This window comes from Balaenoptera musculus, chromosome 16 (assembly GCF_009873245.2).
Source record: "Balaenoptera musculus isolate JJ_BM4_2016_0621 chromosome 16, mBalMus1.pri.v3, whole genome shotgun sequence".
Taxonomy (NCBI): domain Eukaryota; kingdom Metazoa; phylum Chordata; class Mammalia; order Artiodactyla; family Balaenopteridae; genus Balaenoptera; species Balaenoptera musculus.
This window is the reverse complement of record NC_045800.1, coordinates 67,251,616-67,270,845: the sequence shown is the minus strand read 5'-3', so window position 1 is coordinate 67,270,845 and position 19,230 is coordinate 67,251,616. Positions and strand designations below refer to the sequence as shown.

The window sequence follows — 19,230 nt, the reverse complement described above, 5'->3', positions numbered from 1 at the left end:
AAATATACCATTGATTGATGATGCATTTGATTAATAGAGAAAGGGAGAAAAATGACTTACGTATGTGCAGAGATGGCATTGCTAATATATTTGAAGCACTTAAGTTGTTTGTGGAGGCTAGAAACACAACGACTTAGTTCTGCATGCAGAGAAAAATTTAATACAGTTTATAAGTGAATGAGAGTGGTTTTAAATGAGAATTATTTTCTTGTCTTCTCTTATTAAGGGAATCAAAACAACAGTTTTGTCCTATTTTGCTGACACTGGTTTCTGCAGTGTGATTGTTACTCAAGCGGGAGAGAATAGAACATCATCCATATTATTTTAAGAACTTGAGTTGGCTCCTAGAAATGTTTATAATTGCCCTTGTAAAAGAGAACAGCCTCAGCACGTTGGAAAATTACTGGTCAGTCAACAAGTGCTTATTGAATCCCAGGTATGTGTTCAGAATCCCAGCCCAGTTCACAGAGTGGGCTATAAAACATAATGGCAGTTTTTTCCCCTTATTGGGGACTTCAGTGGGAGAAGGGATATTGTAGAATAATATCAATGCCCATGGAAGGAAGAATAATTAAGTGCTTTAATTAATAAATGTGGTCCTTCAGTGCAATTACAAATCAGAAGGGGGAGAGATCATTTTGAATAAGAGCAGCCTGAAGGCAAATGAAAGACAGAATAAAATCCCAGAATCTTTAAAGATAGAAAATGCTTTCCTTGATCTCATTCAATGATGGATGTCGTCTGTTTCTTGAGGCTGTCCATTCCACTGTAAGGCTGTTCTGGCTGACTCCAGAAAAGTTTCTTTACATTGAGCTGAAATCTACCCCTTTTTAATTTCCATCAATTTGCCTATTTTCATGTCTCGGCTGCTCCAGTCCTTCCATGTGGCAGAATTTCAATGCAAGTAATAATATTCTCTATTATGACCACTCAGTATTCTCTATTCTGTTAACTATGATAAAGGTGCCATTCTAGTAGTCATCATTTTATACTGCATAATTTATCAAAATCCTCTTTAAATAGATTAACCAAAAATGACACAATACTCCAAATGAGTATTGGCTGGTGAGAATACACAGGAAAAATAACTTTCCTTGATCTTCTGGATGCTATACTTCTATAATTACAAAAGTAAGAGTGTATTGGCGTTATTAGCACCTATATCACCCTATCAGCTCATATTGAGCTTTAGAGAGTTTCATTTGAGCTCTCCCATAAACTTCAGTAAAGCAAATTCTGTAAGAACTTATATATATATGAAGGATGACTTTAATTTGAATATAGATTTTATAGTTATTGCTGTTAAATGTCCCTTGTTGACTTTTGACTCATTCTTCTAGCTTGACAAGATATGGTGACTCATGACCTGATCATGCATAACATTAGCTTTTTCAACCAGATTTATGTTAACAACAGACTTGATAAATAGATTTCTGGATTTTCAAGAGACCCATGCAATAGTACCTCTTTACAGGGTTGCTGTGAGAATACAAATGAGATAATGTAGGGAAAATGCTTATCACAGTATTTAGAAAACAGATGTCCAATAAATGTTAGATCTTTTCTTTTCTTCAAAATAAATATTTGAAAAGGACATAAAGAAGTACAGAGACTCCAAGATAAAATCGATCTCTTTATTGAAATCCTTTGTGTTAACCCACTACAATTTTCCCTAATTACACCAACACTCAGCTTTAATTTTTCTGTCTTGGACACAAAGATATAATTATAGATCTTGTCAAATACATGTTGGTAAAATATATCATTGAGTTGGAATGTGTAGGAAAGGTAGAATGTATATAGAGGATAAAGAGGGATGGAAGGAAATTAGTGCAGGTCAGGTGTCCACAGAGTTATGAACAAAAGCCTAGACATGGGAAAGTTCAAAAGATTAAGGGATGGATATATGTTCGTGTGAGGTGGAAAACACCCGGTAATAAGTGCTTGGTTTTCAAGCACAAAAGGAAATTGAAATTGATGCAGGAAGCAAGAGCGGCCATCAGATGACCTTATGTCCAAGGTGGGGGGAGTGAAGAGGGAAACATCAAAGAGTCTGTACAGGGTAACAATGTTAGCCAGAGAGATAAGAGGAGACTGTCATGGAGACAAGCTCTGGTAATAATGGGGGCCAGAAGTAATGAAGACTAAAATAATGGTAATGATGATGGAGTGAAAATTTACTCCAAATTCAGATAAAGATGAAAACAAACTGAAAGAGAATTTTGAAGATCATGCAATTAGAAATGCATAAAAGGGAATGGGAGAACATTTGAGAAGCATGACAGAATAAAACAAATTTAGTTTTGATAATTCTCAGAGTGTGGGCCCAGGGTCAGTAGCATCAACATCACCTGACAACTTGTTAGAAAAGCAAATTCTCAGGCTCCACCCCAGATCTACTGAATTTACCAGTAACAGTTTGTTGGTAAAGGTTTAACAATAAGCTCTTCAGAAAAAAAAGGGGGGGTGTGGGGGGGAAGCCCTGATTTGTAGCATTTGGGGATTTCTGATTTCCCTGATATGTGTACTCCTACTATGGTCAATTTCAAGGCACAAGGGACATGGAGTTGGTGAGAGATATACATAATCAGGTCTCCAGACCCTGTACTAGACTACTCCATCACAACACTATTGAGGTGAAGCTATAGCGTGTATCAGAATCACTCACATACTTGTCAAAACACAGCTTGGCCACATCACTGGGGTTTCTAATTTATATGGTCTAGGGTGGGCCTAAATCTTGCATTTCTAATAAGTTTCGAGGTGACACTAATACTGATGGTCTAAGGACCACACTTTGAGAATCACTACTCTAACGGTCCCTTGGGTCACCTTATTCAGAAATTTAACTGGCATACAGAGTGAGTCTTAATTAATAAAGTCCCATCAAATCAAGTTTTGTCTACTATATCTGTTTGTAACCAAAATCCAAAGAGTAGTTTTTCAGGTCTCACCTTCCCTGAGTCTCAAGCAATAAGTGACATAAGTTAAACATTTCCTTCTAGTGTTTCTAGTTTTCTAAACTAATTCTCTAGTTTTCCACTATTCCACCTTCTTATGGTTTTCTTCTTGCTCTCTGGTTATTTTTTCTCAGTTGCTTTTCGTGGGTTTCTCCTCTGCTGTTAGCTGATGTTGGAGTGCCCCACAATTATAACCCTCCTTCCTTCCTCTTCTGAAGGTTAAATTCTCCTTTGGTGTTATATCATCCCATCCAATGGTTTTAAATATAATCTGTAATGTTGACAATTTTCAATTTTCCTGCCTAAACCTCTTCTCTAAACTTCACACTGGATCTCTCTCCTCCACCTGACATTTATACGTGATTATCTCATTCCTAGTATATTGCCTAAATAGAACTCATTTTTCACGTCCCCAAATGGCATCTCCTCAAATCTTTTGCAGTTCAGTAAATGACACCACTGTTCACTCTGATGTTTAGACCCCAAACCTCAGAGTCCATGCCTAATCATGCTCTTTTCTCACCTACCACATTCAATAAACCCTATCAACACCATTTCCAAAATATTTTCTCAGTGTTATAGGTTTCACTAGCTCCATAATCACCACCATAGGTTGAGCCATTACCATTCTTTCCTAGACAACTGGATAGCCTCCTAACCAACTCATCACCTTTCTTTCACTCTTGGAACTCTATCATCCATTTGCCATACATCAGCCACTAAGCTGATTAAATTCCTCCAGTAGAACTGCAGTTACCTCCTTCACATGGTCTGACAAGGTCTAATCCCTGACCTTTCCTTTTCCTTCCTACTCAACCCTACATCTCTTCACTCAAACAGGTTGAATTCATTCCCATTTGGGGGCTTTTACACAAGTTTCTTCTGCCTGAAAAGCTCTTTCTTCAAAACTCCACATGGCATGTTTTTTCTTGCTGTAAAACTATCAACTCAAATGTCATCTCTGCATCCAGGCATTTTTGCCCATAGTCCCCTTCTATCTCAGCTTATCTGATTTCCCTCATAGTGCAGCATGCAGCACAGTGGGTAACAGTATGGGTTAAAAGATCAAGCTGTTCAGATTTGAATCCTAGCTCCCAGCTCCTTATCTCTCTGACTTGGCAAGTTACATGAATGTTTTGGACTCCAGTTTCCTCATTTATAAGAATGTGTAAATAATAGTACCTGCCACTTAGGTTTATTGTGAGGATTAAATGAGTTAATATATAAAAAAAGTATTTAGAACTGGTCTGGCACATACAAAAGCTATGTGTTAGCTATTATTATCCAAAATTATCTTGTCTATGTCCTTGTTTCCATACTTATTACTGCTAGCTCTCGTATAGAGTATAAGCTCCAATAGGACAGGCACTTTGTTGTATTTACAATAGTATCCTCAGTGCCTAGAAAAGTACCTGGTATGAAGCAGGTCCTCAATAAACATTTGTAGAATAAATCAATGGATCTTCTGTGTTAAGTGACATGACTCCCAAAAGACAATACCCATTGACCTACATGCAAAGTCTAAGTTAAAAATCCCATATCTTTCAAAGATCTTTCTAGAAACTATCTGTTATGAAAACTCTGTCTTGAGAAGTACTACCCACGACTGCAACAAATGACCTCATTTTATTCATACTTGTGTTCTGAATAGATTTCAAATCTCTGTCTTTGCATTTTGTGATTTATAGGAAACATCTGGCAAAAAGAAAAACGATAATTATTATTTATTGGCCATTGACAGTGTACTAAGCACAAAGAAGCAAGGGTTTCAACAGGAAGGTGGCTGTCACCTCTTTATTCACCTATCAGTAAAGCTTGGCTAATAGGTACTTTCCTCCCAGGTCACAGACATAAATATTTGCTTGAGAGAACAACCATGAATTCTTCTTGGAATGATGACAGGGAGTTTTGCACTCATGAGCTGTGATGGATCCTTACACTTCTGACTCATTTCCCCTAAGCTGCCTCACACTATAGTCTGCTTTCCTATGTGATGGCCCCTACTCTCAGATTGGTACCAGACCTATCTGGAGGCCAAAGTCTCTTTCCTTAAAATGGTTTATCTCACTACTGTATTATCCATGAAATATCTTTATCTACACAACAATATTTCTTGGAAAATGTAATAATACCTTTAGCCAATTACAGGGTTGTTGAGAAGGAAAAACAAACAAACAAAATGTACTCTAAATAGAAATCAAATATTGTACTAGAATAAGGATCTAAAAACTGGCTACAGGGGCTTTTCTGTTCTTGTCTTCCCTTTTTTGGGAGGGTGGGGAAGGGGTGGGAGGAGTGACCTCAAAGGTCTTGGGAAATAAATTCGAAGGACTTAAGGCAGGCAAACATTTCCAGTTTGCCATAGTTTCTTCCAGACTTACTTACACCCTGCCTGTTCTTATATTAAAGTAACTTCTCTGGCCTCCACCCTCCACCAACATCATTTAAATATCTTCAACATCACCACCAAAAATATTCAACGGCACTGATATGTGAGGGATAGAAAGTGTACACTTCTTGGGTCACTGTTTCACCTAGGAATGGAGCTAAAGTCTTTGGGAAATATTTATTTCTTATTCAATCATTCACTTGTAATTAATAACTTTCCAGATTAGAAAAATTATTTGAAATGGCTCAAAATAATAGGCATACAGAGTCACTGTTGATGTAGAAATAAATAATACTAAAAAGTAGAAAGAAGAAGCAAAATCAGCAAATACCATGACTAATATAGTTACTGAAATTGAACCTTAAGTTTAGTATGAACTCATCTATAATCATTACCTCAAAACAAATACATGAAGTTACATAATTTCATTAACTGATAAAAGAGACAATGTTCAAAAGAGTGTGATTTTTTAGAGTAAATTCTTTAAAAATTTAGTATATTGCCTGAATCCTAAACAGGGGATTTAAATATAACAGAATATTTTTCAAGAAAATGAGAATACACAGCTTGAAACAATTCAATCTTTTAAAGTCAAATTGTTCTTTCTAGCATTATCCATGTATGGGCTCAAAGGGACCAAATATTGCTTTATTATCTTAAATATATACTTTTATACCCAGCTACCTGCCCATAGAAGCTTTTTTAATCAAAAGCTTTGACAATTAAATATTTGAAAATACTATAGCAAAAAGACATGATTAACACATTGATCTATTGTTTTTTGCCCATCTTGTTAAGTAAACAGATGTTAATTAAGTGATTTTAGAGGACAAGAATTCTATTCTAAATTCTTCCCCCAGTGTGCTGTGTAATCTTAGAGAGCCCACTTAACCTCTCTGGGATTGAACCTTACTCAGTGTGATAGCTTAAAGAAATTACAAAGCCTGTTTAAATAATAAAGTGATACATAAATATCAAATAGTACTGTTACCCTTTGTGAAGAAGCCAAGGTTAGAATTCTGAAATACCAAGCCCTAAATACATGAGAGTCAAAAGGCATTACAGACTGTATGTTGAAAGTAAAGATTTCTGGGAAATTTTCTTTATCACCTTTTTTACAGAAAGGAGAAATAGAAAAAAAGTATATGTTCTTTGGAGAATTATACAAATATGAATAGATAAAAACTCTGTTGAAATAATTCCTATAAAACCAAGCAGAATGTTAGTATCCAAATCCTGAAGAAATTCTTCTTCCTTATACATAAAATTAGTCCAATGATTCGATGTCACAAGACTGTCACAAGAGTTAAGTATGAAAACTCTGGGAATGCACCTGCCACATCCCAGTTGCATGACAGATGGCCATCTCTTCCTCAATGGACTTTGTTACCAAGTGTTACATATTCAGAAGGTGTGTATATGTTCAAAAGCAGATGGTACGATTATTTTGTGAGATTTTTAACTCACGTTGTTTTCATTAGATGAAGAGTGGGATTTTATTACGATATAAGTACAGTGACTTATTTCTGAAAGCGTAGGTCAAAACACAGATTAAATCTACTTTTAAAAATATAAACTATTCAATGTGTTATTATTGATACCTTGCTACTTATTAGAAACACCATTTTGACTCATAAATTCCCCAACCTAGTTCATTCTATCTTATGGAGCAATGACCTTATAGCTTCTGGACCTCAACACAGTTCTATTTCACGCCCCTTGATCTGGTATCTGCACATTGCTTTTTATATTGAGCACATGTGATAACGGTATGTCTATTCAAATTTTTTCCTATTCTCCTAGTCCTGTTCTCCCTGGGTGACCCAAAATGGCAGAGTATTTTATTTTATGGAACACTGTCAGCAAAGGCAGCTTCAGAACAGAAACTATAACATTAAAAAAAAATAATGGTTGTTGGTCTACATATATTCTTTTCACATTTATTCTTAAGTCTATTCCATTGCTCTCTTAAAACTGACTTTCCTAGGTCATTGCCCTACTCAGTGTATATCCCAAGAGACTGAGAGTCATCTGATAGTCCCAAGCTTCTGATTCAGTGTGGATGTGGAAGTGGAACACCCTTTTCTTGAAAAGGATGCAGAAAATCCCTCTAAATCTAAATCGGGATGTAGGGGTCAGTGGCATTGTCAATAACAACACATAAAATGAGAGCTCAGAGTCTTTCAGTTATAGGACTATAATTTGTAATCTTGGTCTTATTTACCGCTTATCAAAAATCTGCAATAGGTCCTATTCCTATTTAGCTCCATGAGGCTGTGCTCACTGAATTAAAACATAATTTAGAGAACACAGCTCGAATTACTTAAAGACCTACTGTACTGTATAGACACTGGAGATGAAAAGCAATATTGAAAAATTAACTGGAAGTAAAAAGTATGGTAAGACTCTATAGTAAAGTCTGCAAAGTGCAGATTCCCGGTGTTTTTCTTTTCCACAGTTTAGGTTTACTTTTCAATGCCTAAGGAAAACAAAATTTAGAATTATATCGTCCAGCCCCACTCTCTCCTCCTTTCCCACAATGCCACCAGAACCTCTCTTGTTAAGATCACTGGGGACTTCCTAATTTCCAGCTCCACCAGAGACTTGTCAGTACGCATCCCACGGGAGCTCTCTGGAGCACGTGGTAGCACTGTCCACTGTGCTGACACGCTCAACTTGCCAGGCTTCCACCAAGACACCTGTTCCTGAAGTTCCTCTTACTTCGATAACTGTTCTTTCTCAGATTCTTCTTCTTCTCTCCTAGATGTCTTTTCTTAAGGTTCTGCCTTTGATCCTTTTATTCTCTCTTGCTCTTCAGCAATCTGGTCCTACATGTATGGTTCTAACCATTGCCTCTATACGAATGGCTACCATATCTAGCTGTGATATCTCAAGTTCTTGTATGTGTTGTTTGCTATAATCTCAACCTTATCTTGAGAATACCTTAAATATATTTAAAGTACTACTTGGATGTTCAGGTAGCAGTTTAAATATATTAATTCCTGCCCTAAAGTGACTCCTCCTTCCTCATCATATTTCCAATTTCTCCTAAGAGAACCACTATCCTCCCAGGTATAAGCCAAAACCATCCAAAATTTATCCTCTTTGCCTCCATCATCACCATCATCTAATTTGTTTTCAATTTCTGGCCAATTTATATAGTCCATTTATAATTTATCCCATCTATAATTTTTATTCTCATGTCTCTGATTCAAATTCTGACTTCTGTGTATAATATTCAATAATCTCTTAATTGGTCCTGCCTATCCCTTTTTCCACTCAGTTGACACACAGTTTCCAGATTAACACCCAGGAAGCAAAGCTGTGATGATGTCAGTCTCCTACTCAAAACCGGTAATGAATTGTCATCCTTTACTAAATTCCAAATCTAAATTCTTTCACTTGGCAGTAAGGGCTATAACCTTTGTTTCAATTGTGGATCCAACCTCTCCCTTTTCCACAGCCTATGCCCTCCAACTTGTTCTCAAATGAGGCAGTATCTCCTAGAAAGCACTTGGAAATGTGTGGAGGCATTTTTGGTTATCACGAAGATTGTGCTGGGGGAGATGGTGATTGTGTATCTAGTGCCTTAGATTCCGGGTTTTCTGGCATGTAGAACCCCATCTGGCATTTGATGTTGCTGTCCCATACAACAAAGAACTGCCCCACCCCAAATGCCAGGAGCTCCCATTAAGAAACAGTGTGGCTTAGACAGATTAAATTACTTACTTTTTTCAATTTCTGTTATATACTTTTCCATCTCCTCTGCTTAGAATGCCCTTTTTATGTTTTCCCAAATGTCCAAATCTTGCTCATCCTTTAAGACCTATAGAAAAAGTCACTTTTCTGAGAGTCCTCCCAGAATCCCCTGACATATATCTCTAGCTTCCATGGCATTTCATGTATTCTTCTCTAACACCACTTCGTTTCTATCAATACCCGGATAATACATTTTCCCGTCTCACTGGAAATGTAATGTAGTAAGGCTCTGTCTTACTTTTTCCTCTGTAACTAGAGGCTGGCACAGATCCTTTAATGCTAACATGCTTAATATTATAGCATATACCATGAGCGTAAATGAGGGCTCTAGCATAGACCCTCTGGTTTGTGAATAATCCTGAAATTACTGCCTCAGCCTTCATTTGGAATCACAATTAGTTCTGGCTACTTACTTTTAAGCCATTATCTAACTTTGATCCCACGTCCCCACTAAAATTTAATGGCTGTGACTTCTCTTCTACAACTGCCGTTTCTTCTTCTAGGACACAAAACCTCATATTTTCTTAGATAAAGCCCCTCCTAATTGAACCCAGACCTCATTCCTGAGAACTGTTTTAGTGGGTACCCCATGAATCCTTATTGCCTGCTCCTTGCTTGCCCTAGTTTCACGGATGCTCCTGACAGATGGTCACCAAATATTTGTCAAATTAAAGAGATCCTTGGGTTGAGTGGAAGGGAGTGGCCAACTGTGTAATCAGGACAGGATTTAGAACAATGATACTACAATAATACAGAGCTTAATTTCCAGGCTTGGAAAGCAACTGTGTTCATAGCTTTCTCAGGCACTGTCTCTCCATATAAATATCACAGCATGGCAGAGAAGAGACTGATCCTAGGCTTCCAGTCTGAAATCATCCTAGGCAGTCCTGAGGATCAACAAGCCAATCATAATCTGCTTTAAAAAAAAAATGATCACCTCATTTTAGCCTTTTTCTGTCGTGCATGACTCTTGGTTTCCAAAATCTTAGATTTTTTTTTTTTTTTTTTTTTGCCATTCTCTGAAGAGAAAAGAAATAGATTAGGTATAATTGTAAAAGGCCTATCACAACTCTCATAGGTACACTCTGGGATTGTTAAAGAATATGATTATTCTAAATTGATTATTTGAGTCCTATACTGTTTAGTTGCAAACAAAACATCCATCATTATCATCTACAAAAGATAAAAAGAAAACATATCTGCTTCCCCAGAGTATGATACTTAGAAAATTAAGTACTTTCAATTCATAGATATGACGGCTCCTTGATCACAAAAACAACAAAAAACTCATACAAATCAGGACATGCTTTTCCATTTGAAAGTGATAGCCCAATGCCCTTACTGAAGCGTGAACTAAATACAGTAACACATCATAACTTAATCAGAACAAGCTGTTATTATAACAAAACAATCCTGTCCATGCAGAGACAAATAATGCTAGTCACTTTACATGACTTGTACTTCAAGCAAAGTGTTATATTGGGACCTTTTATCACTTTGGTTAGAAATGGTTAGAAACTGGGAGTCTCTATACTTAGAGAACAAAGAAGGATGAGGAATAGTGCCGGCTTTCAGCATGCCCCTGCCAATGTCTACAATGCAAAATAAGTTCATGCAGATATAATCATTCACTCCATAAAAATGTACTGAGTACCTACTATGTGTCGGGCATTATTCTTAGGGTATGTCAGGGAACCAAAAATTCCTACCTTCATGGGGATTTTATTTTTCCATGTTTAAATATAAATTCAGGTGATCTTCAGTGCACACCCTCCCCCAGGTACTTTGTTCTTTTTATACTTCACAGACTTCTGTGTCTGGGCAGCCTCGACTTTGCTCCCTACTTTTCAACATACCTAATATACAACCCTTTCAGAAAGTAATTATAGATATCCAATAAGCAATTTATGAAAATATATCCCCAAGCATATGACTGAAAATAAACTAGATGCCTCTGCAAGTTGTTTTAGCTCTGTCAGGTCATTGGATACCATTTGATGAAAGGGATAAACAGAAGAAGATGTAACAAAGCTGTACGAGATATTGATGCAAATGTGACAGAGATTTGAAAATTTGACTTGATTTTGGAAAGTCTAAGCACCTGTGAGAGTCTGTCCAATTGAGTGTAAGTGTATTCACTGTAAGGGAAAATATCCAAAGTTTTCCCATGCTTTTTACTAATTAAAGAATCTTATTTAAGACGATCTAATACCTCTACCACCCAATCAAGAAATTCTCTTTCCAACATCTTTGACAAGGCATAGCACATTTGACTTCTGTTTAAAAATCACTTCCAGTGATGAGGTAATAACTAACTCTGGCTTAAACAACTCATTCCTCTTCTACCGAGCCCTTAAATTGCAGGGCCTGAACCCACATGGTATTCTAGACGTGGACACTCCTGTGCCAAGTACGGGACGTTTCCCATATTCTACAAGCTAAGCCCCATAATCACTTTAAAGCTGTAAGATGGTCCCCATGTCATGCTACTGACTTATAAAGCTGAGTCAGCTATACAAATGTCACCTGTTTTTGATGAATATCAAAGTAGAAAATACATTAATTTTGAGTAAAAAGTTGAATAAATTTTACTTTAAAAAAATTTAACTCTATTGACCTAATTTCACTATAGAGCATGAGAACGCTTTCATGGACCAGTGTTTGGAATTCACTGAACTAGATAACAAATGTCCCTCTCAACTCCTGTTTTTCCAGGTGCTTTTCATAGCAATGTTTTGCCTATCCACTTGTGCAATAGATTTTATTTAACCTAAGGCTCTGACTTTACATTTACCATTTTAAATTTTAGCTTATGAGTTTTCAAACATTAGTCCAGATTATCAACGTATTTTAGAACCTTGAATTCTTTCTCCTATTTGTGCCATGTGCAAACATAAAATGTTTACTTTCAAAATAGCCTTCCAAGTTACTTGTTAAAATGGAACAAGGATTAGGCCCTATAGATAGTAATAGTTTTATCCTTCTGCCAGGTTGAGTTCAAATAGCTATAGTACTCCAGCAACGCTATCATCCAGATCACATTTCTCTCCTTTAAATAAAAGACACATCCATTAAAGGATCTCAGGATTGGGCATTAAAAGGCTTGTAGGCCAACTTCTTACCCTCTACACAATAGCTTGGTCTAAAGATCACTCTCCTTACCTTTAAATGTCTGTGGCACTGAGAAACTCCAAATCCCTCCCTCTCAACAAAGTCCAATTTCCTCCAGGAGAGCTCCTTTAGAAAATTCATTCTATACTGAGATAAAATTTGTAACTTTCTAGCTCTTGCTCCTAGGTTGTAGTTCTGCCCCTCAGGGACCTTCAGAGCAAGTCTTTCACATCATAGCCCTTTGAAGATTTGATGATAGTGATCATGTTTCTCCATGTCTTACCTTTTCCTGGCTAAAAATTCCCTGTTGCTTTTAGGAGTTTTTTATATGGCATAGTTTCAAGTCATGTCACTATTTCAGATATTCTCTGCTAAATATGCTCCAAGTGACAATCTTTTAAAAGTGTGACACCTGTAACTGGGCAAAGTGTTACAGTTGTAGCCCTCTAGACACAGTAAGAACCAGGATGATCCAGTTCACTGAAACCTAGGTGAATTCAATGGTATTTAACAAACAGGAATTAAGTGCAGCCCCATCAGCTACTTCTGCCCTGTGTTTTCTCAACCTGACTCACTCCAGAATTAATTAGAATTTTTTAAATTGGTTAGGTTTTGTTTTGAAATTAAGAAAATACCTATTTCTGGTTAAACTAAGAGTCCTTAAAGAAATAAAATGAGATCTGAAAGTATTCCTCCTGTTTTGCTTCTTGGAAGTAAACACTATTAAAATTTTCATGAGAACCTTTTGGAAAAATTTTCCTATGAGTATATAAACATATGGCTCAATTGTCTCTTTTTTTCACATAAGTGGGATAATATACATACTCATGTGAAATATACCTTTTTCAATTATCTTGGGTATCTTCCACACCAAAACAGATATTGAGCTGACTTACTACTTTAAACAACTTTTAACATTCTCTGCTACCCGATATTTAGGTTGGTTCTAGCTTTTGCCATTACAGATAAAGATGCATAAAAACCATGCTCATAACAAACTGGTGGTGCCAGAGGGGAGGTGGTGGGGGGACAGGCGAAATAGGTGAAGGGGATTAAGAGGTACAAATGTCCAGCTGTAAAATAAATAAGTCACAGGGACGTGATGTACAGCATAGAAAATACAGTCAATAATACTGTAATAACTCTGTAAGGTGAGAGGTGGTAACTAGACTTGTGGTAATAAATTCATAATGTACAAACATATCGAATCAACATGATGGATACCTAAAACTAATATAATACTCTATGTCAATGTTAATTCAATTAAAAAAAGATTTTAGAAAACTTGCTCATAGACTTTTGTGCATGTGCACACATATATCTGTACTATAAATTGCTGGAAGTGAAATTAGTGGACCTATGCACATATTTTATTTTAATAGATATTGTCAAAATGGAACTTACATGCACATGTGCATACATACATGTGTACATGCATACATACACAGGCAACTGGGGTTCACTCTAGACCCACTAATTCTGAATTTCAAGACATACCATATAAAAAATATACAGCTTGAAAAAATAATTTTGAAGTACAAAGAAGTACAAAGAAGGTTGAGAATGTTTTAGAACTTATTCTTTGATGAAAAAATATTAAATCATACTAGTCTTTTCTGACAGCTACACCACACTGTTGATTCACACTGAGATTACTATCAACTAAAACTTCTAAGCCTTTTGGAGAGTAAATTTTTGCTAAGCTATATTTACTCCATTCTCCACTTTTAAATTGGTTTTATAGTGCCCAATATCCATGGTTTAATACTTATACCTATTATATTTCATCTGGATACTGATATTTAGTCCATATTTTGAATATTCAAATTCTTTGAGACTGGACTCTTTCAGCTAATATAGTTCCTTTATCCTCTTATTTTTAACTGAAAAATTTAAGAACGTAATTCTGTAATTTTATCCAAATCACTAGTAGAACACTGAAATGAGCGAGGCCAAGAGCAGACTGCAGCCCCGCAGTGGAGGTCTCACCCTTGGTTAGCAACTATACATTAATCAACCATTTTAAGGATTCTGTTTTTCATCAGTTACAACTCAAACTAATTATAAGGTAAATTTTTTTTTACATTGTCAAAAAAAAAAAAAGACATGCCTTGTTAGGAAAAGTATCATAAAAGATGTTGCAAAAAATCTTGCTGCCCTCTATGAATATAGAATGATTTAACATTCTAGAAATCCTATCATTCACTTATATATTGGACAAATAGTTATTGAGCATACGATATATGCTGCATTTCTGCTAGTATGGGAGACATAAGTAGTGAACAAGGAACTATAAATCATTGCCTTCATGAACCTTATGTTTGAGTGTGTACAATGTATAATAAAAAGTAACAAAATAATATAAAATATAATTTCAGATTGTAGTAGATGCAGAAAGACATATGTCATATGATATTACTTATATGTGGAAAGTTAAAAAAGAGACTTTAAAAGAAACAAATATGGTGACATAATAGGTCATAGCTGAAGAAGTAACTTAGGGAGATTGATGTCTGAGAAGATGATATTTGAACTCAGTTCTCACAAATTAAACATAACAGAAGCAGTCCATATGGCCATATGAGAAAAGCACACTGGAAAATTACCAAGTGCAAACTCCCTCAGGTGGGAAGGCGCTTACTGTATTCTAGAAACAGGTCAATGTGCAGAGATCTAATGAGTGAAAAGGAAAATAATATGAAGTAGGGCTGAAAGTTAAGCAGTAGGAATTTCATATTAAGTCTGAATAAGCCATTAAAAGAAGTTTGCATTTTACTGTAAGGGGCTAAGGAAAGCAATTGCTATGATAAACATTTTTTAAAATTTTACTTTGGCTTTTACATAGAAAGTAGATTAGAGAGATATGAGTATAAGAATGGAAACCATATAGGACGATATTTCTGTAGTCAAAGATAGATGATGGTGGCATAGGCTATGATGTTGACAAACGAGATGGAGAAAAGTATGTAGATTCAAGATAACTAAGTTTTGGTGAAGTTGATAGGGCTTGTTAATGGATTAAATAGGAAAACCAGCCATTAGATATCATTAGAATATAAACTTCACAAGGGCAAGAATTTTTGTCTAATTTTTGTTTTCTTTACTGTTTACTCCCCAGTTGCATAAATAATGCCTACCACATAGTATATATTCAATAAATATTTACTGAATAAAAAAAGTAAAATCTTTAGGATTTTCCCCAGAGCAACTAGGTGAAAGGCCATGCCATTAACTAAAATCAGAAACACTGAAGAGGAAGCAGAATGAGGTGGAGATAGAGCAAACATTTGTTCCATTTTGGCTATTTTAAGCTTTAGATGTCTTCTAGATATCAATGTGGAAATGTCAAAGGCAAACTAAGTATTTGAGTCTAGTCTTTAGGAAAGCGGTCTGGCCTGGAGAGAAAAATTTGGATGCCATCAGCATGTGGCTATGGAATTTACTGTAATTAATAATAAAAAAAATACTAAAGAGTCCCTGAAGGACATTTAAAAAAAGATCTGATTATGGAGATATATAAAAACATGTTTATTAGTGGAAATATTTAATATCTTGAAGGAGTCATTATTCCATAAAATAATCTAAAACCTAAAACATTTTAACAATTTCAATAAAAATTCTAATATGTATTTTTATAGAACTTTGCAAGTAGATCATGAAAGTTATAAAAAGAGCAAAGAGTAGAACAGTAATACTTTAAAGAAAAAAACACAGTAACTGAATTTGCCTAGAAGATATCAAGATGTAATACAAAGTCATAATTAAGACTGTGTCACCCTCATACCAAAACCAAAGACACAACACACGCACACAAAAATTACAGGCCAATGCCATTGATGAACATAGATGCAAAAATCCTCAACAATGTATTAGCAAACCAAATTCAACAATACATTGAAAGGATCATACACCACGAACAAGTAGAATTTATCCCAGGGATGAAAGATGGTTCAATATTCTCAAACAATCAATGTGGTATACCACATTAACAAATTGAACAATAAAAATCATATGATCATCTCAATAGATGTAGCAAAAGCTTCTGACACAATTCAACATCCATTTATAATAATAAAAAAAAAGTTCAATGAAGTGAGCATAGAGGCAATATATCTCAAAATAATAAAGGCCATATATGACAAGCCCACAGACAACATCATATGCAATGTATGAAAGGCCGAAAGCATTTCCTCTAAGGTCAGGAATAAGACAAGGATGCACACTCTTGCCACTTTTATTTAACATAGCACTGGAAGAATAGGCACAGTATTCAGACAGGAAAAAGAAATGAAAGGAATCTAAATTGTAAGGCAAAAAGTAAAACTGTCACTGTTTGCAGACAACAAGGTCCAATATACGGAAAATCCTAAACCTGTTACCAAGAAACTGTTATAACTCATCAATGAATTCAATAAAGTTACAGTATACAAAATTAATATACAAAAATCACTTGTGTTCCTATACACTAACAAACTATCAGAAAGAGAAATTAAGAAAATAATCCAATTTACAATTGCATCAAAAAGAATAAAGTACCTAGAAATAAATCTAACTAAGGAGGTAAAAGACCTGTACTAGGAAAACTATAAAACACTGATAAAAGAAATTGAAGAAGACACAAACAGATGGCTTTCTAATATCTTTACATATCATGTTGATGGATTGGAAGAATTATTATTGATAAAATGACCATATTACCCAAGGCACTCTACAGATTTAATGTAATCCCTATCAAAATACCAACGGCATTTTTCACAGAACTAGAACAAATAATTCTAAAATTTCTATGGAAACACAAAAGATCCTAAATAGCCAACATAATCTTGAGAAAGAAGAACAAAGGCAGAGGTATCATGCTCCCTGATTTCAAACTATATTACGAAGCATAGTAATCAAAACAGTATGGTACCTGCACAAAAACAGACACATAGATCTGTGGAACATAAAAAGGAGACCAGAAAAATGAACGCACACTTATACGGAAATTAATCTACAGCAAAGGAGGCAAGAATATACAATGGGAAAAAGATAGCTTCTACAATAAATGGTTTTGGGAAAACTGGACAGCTACATGCAAAAGAATGAAACTGGACTATTTTCTCATACCATATACAAAAATAAATTCAAAAGGAATTAAGACTTAAATGTAAGACCTGAAACCATAAAACTTCTAGGAAAAAACATAAGCAGGGACACTTCCCTGTCATGCCTCAGGGCACCACTGAGGGTTTCCCCTATGCATCACCACCTCTTCCCCACAGAAGTGAAGGGAGCGCTTCCGGGTTCAGCAATAACCTGGAGCCAGTGTTAGGTTGGCCCTGCTGGGCCTTGTTCCAAAGCTCTGCCTTCACTTCGGGCTTTTTAGAAACCCAGATTTGCTCTTGGCCATGCTGGACAGCGTCCCAGATGCGTGTGTGAGCCCCCCATGGCAGATACGGCCTGAACAGCCCCCAAGGGGCAGGCGCAGTGTAATTCATGATGGCCAATAAACCGGACATGGCAATGTGGCTTTCTCGCTTGTTCACAGTTTACGGCTCTGCTTTGTTCTGTCTCTTCTTGGGTTGCATGAAGCAGCAAGCTTTTACCAATGTGCTTTGCTGGCAAATGCTCTGACTAGTGCTCTGAGGCTGCACCAAAGACTACCACACTTCCAGTTAAACAGAGCATTCCAGGCCCATGCTACGTCAGAGGACAGCTGCCACTACCTGTTCTATTCATTCATTTTTGTCAATTCCCTACCCGGTTACAATGAGTATTTTCCCAGTCTTGTTATTTTATTTGCTTCATGCTGCCACATACACGAAAAAGGTCCTTGATGCAAAGGATTCAAATAGTTTACCTCTGCTGAGAGCTCTCTTGGATAAATTAAGCGCTAATCAACAGAATATTCTGAAATTCATTGCTTGTAATGAAATATTCTTGATGCCTACTACAGTTTTTATGCTTTTTAGTGGTCAAGGAAGTTTGCTCCACCCTTTTATATGCTATAGATTCCTTACTCTTTGATACTCCTCTCGAAGAAATCCATATTGTTGGACTTTGTTTAATGAGCCGAGGACTGTTGTTGAACATCTGATAATGAAACCTGCTTGCCCACTGTTTGTGACAAGACCTTGTCTCCAGAGCATTGCCTTTATAAGCAGACTGGCACCAACAGTTGCATAGTTTAACATTCAGCTAAGTTATATATAATATAAATAAGCATTGTTAGCTGCTGGTACTTCTGCTAGGGATGGTTAATTCCAGGTGTAAAAGTGACCTCAATGCAATTTGCATAATTTACATAAATGCATCTCAAAAGAAAAATATTCATTTTCCTGGCATGTTAAATCAAGCCTTTTAAACACTTGCTGAGCAACTTTATTGTAATGTGTTGTTAATAGGGAAGTTTGAATCTTGTGATAAATGTATCAAAAATTCTTTAGATGCTGCTGTGCCTTTATCGTGAAGTACATTTATTTCTCTGGTAAAAATACCTCTAAAGTTTGTTTTCATCTAATTGGTAACCTGAATTTATATCTGGCATGAGTTCATTGTGGTAATATTAACACGTAAATTCAGTATATTTTGAGACAGTATTCTTTTGCTATTCAGTAATTTTGGTTGACGATTTTAACAAAAACACTCCCCACTGTATTTAATTTCAAATTGTTTCTAAATTGATTTTATGCTGCTTTGTTAGGACAGATTTATTTTGGATGTACTGCTATAATAGGAATTCTATATGTATCTTATACTATGACTTTCCAAAATTTTATTTTCATAATTACTTCTGTGGCTTTGAATATTTTTTTAAAAGGCCCAAATGAAAGCTTGTTAACCAACTGGGTAAATATTTGTGGTCACCTAAGCGTTTTACATCAGAGAGCAGTACAGTAGTCAGTCAGTTTTCCTTTCAGAGATCCATTGAGTAACACTTCTCAAACAGGAAATCATTCTTTTAGAAATGTGGACACACAGGTTTTAGTATTATCGTAGTTTACACAGTCACTTAGATCAGATTCTTGACTG

At 35.8% G+C, this 19,230-nt stretch overlaps 1 protein-coding gene and 1 pseudogene across 1 annotated transcript in view; one reads left to right on the top strand and one right to left on the bottom strand.

The window, feature by feature from the left end:
• The window catches only part of CTNNA3 (catenin alpha 3), a 1,729,751-nt gene that overhangs the window by 581,074 nt on the left and 1,129,447 nt on the right, over positions 1-19,230 (bottom strand).
• Positions 351-18,478, top strand: LOC118882852 (annotated as a pseudogene).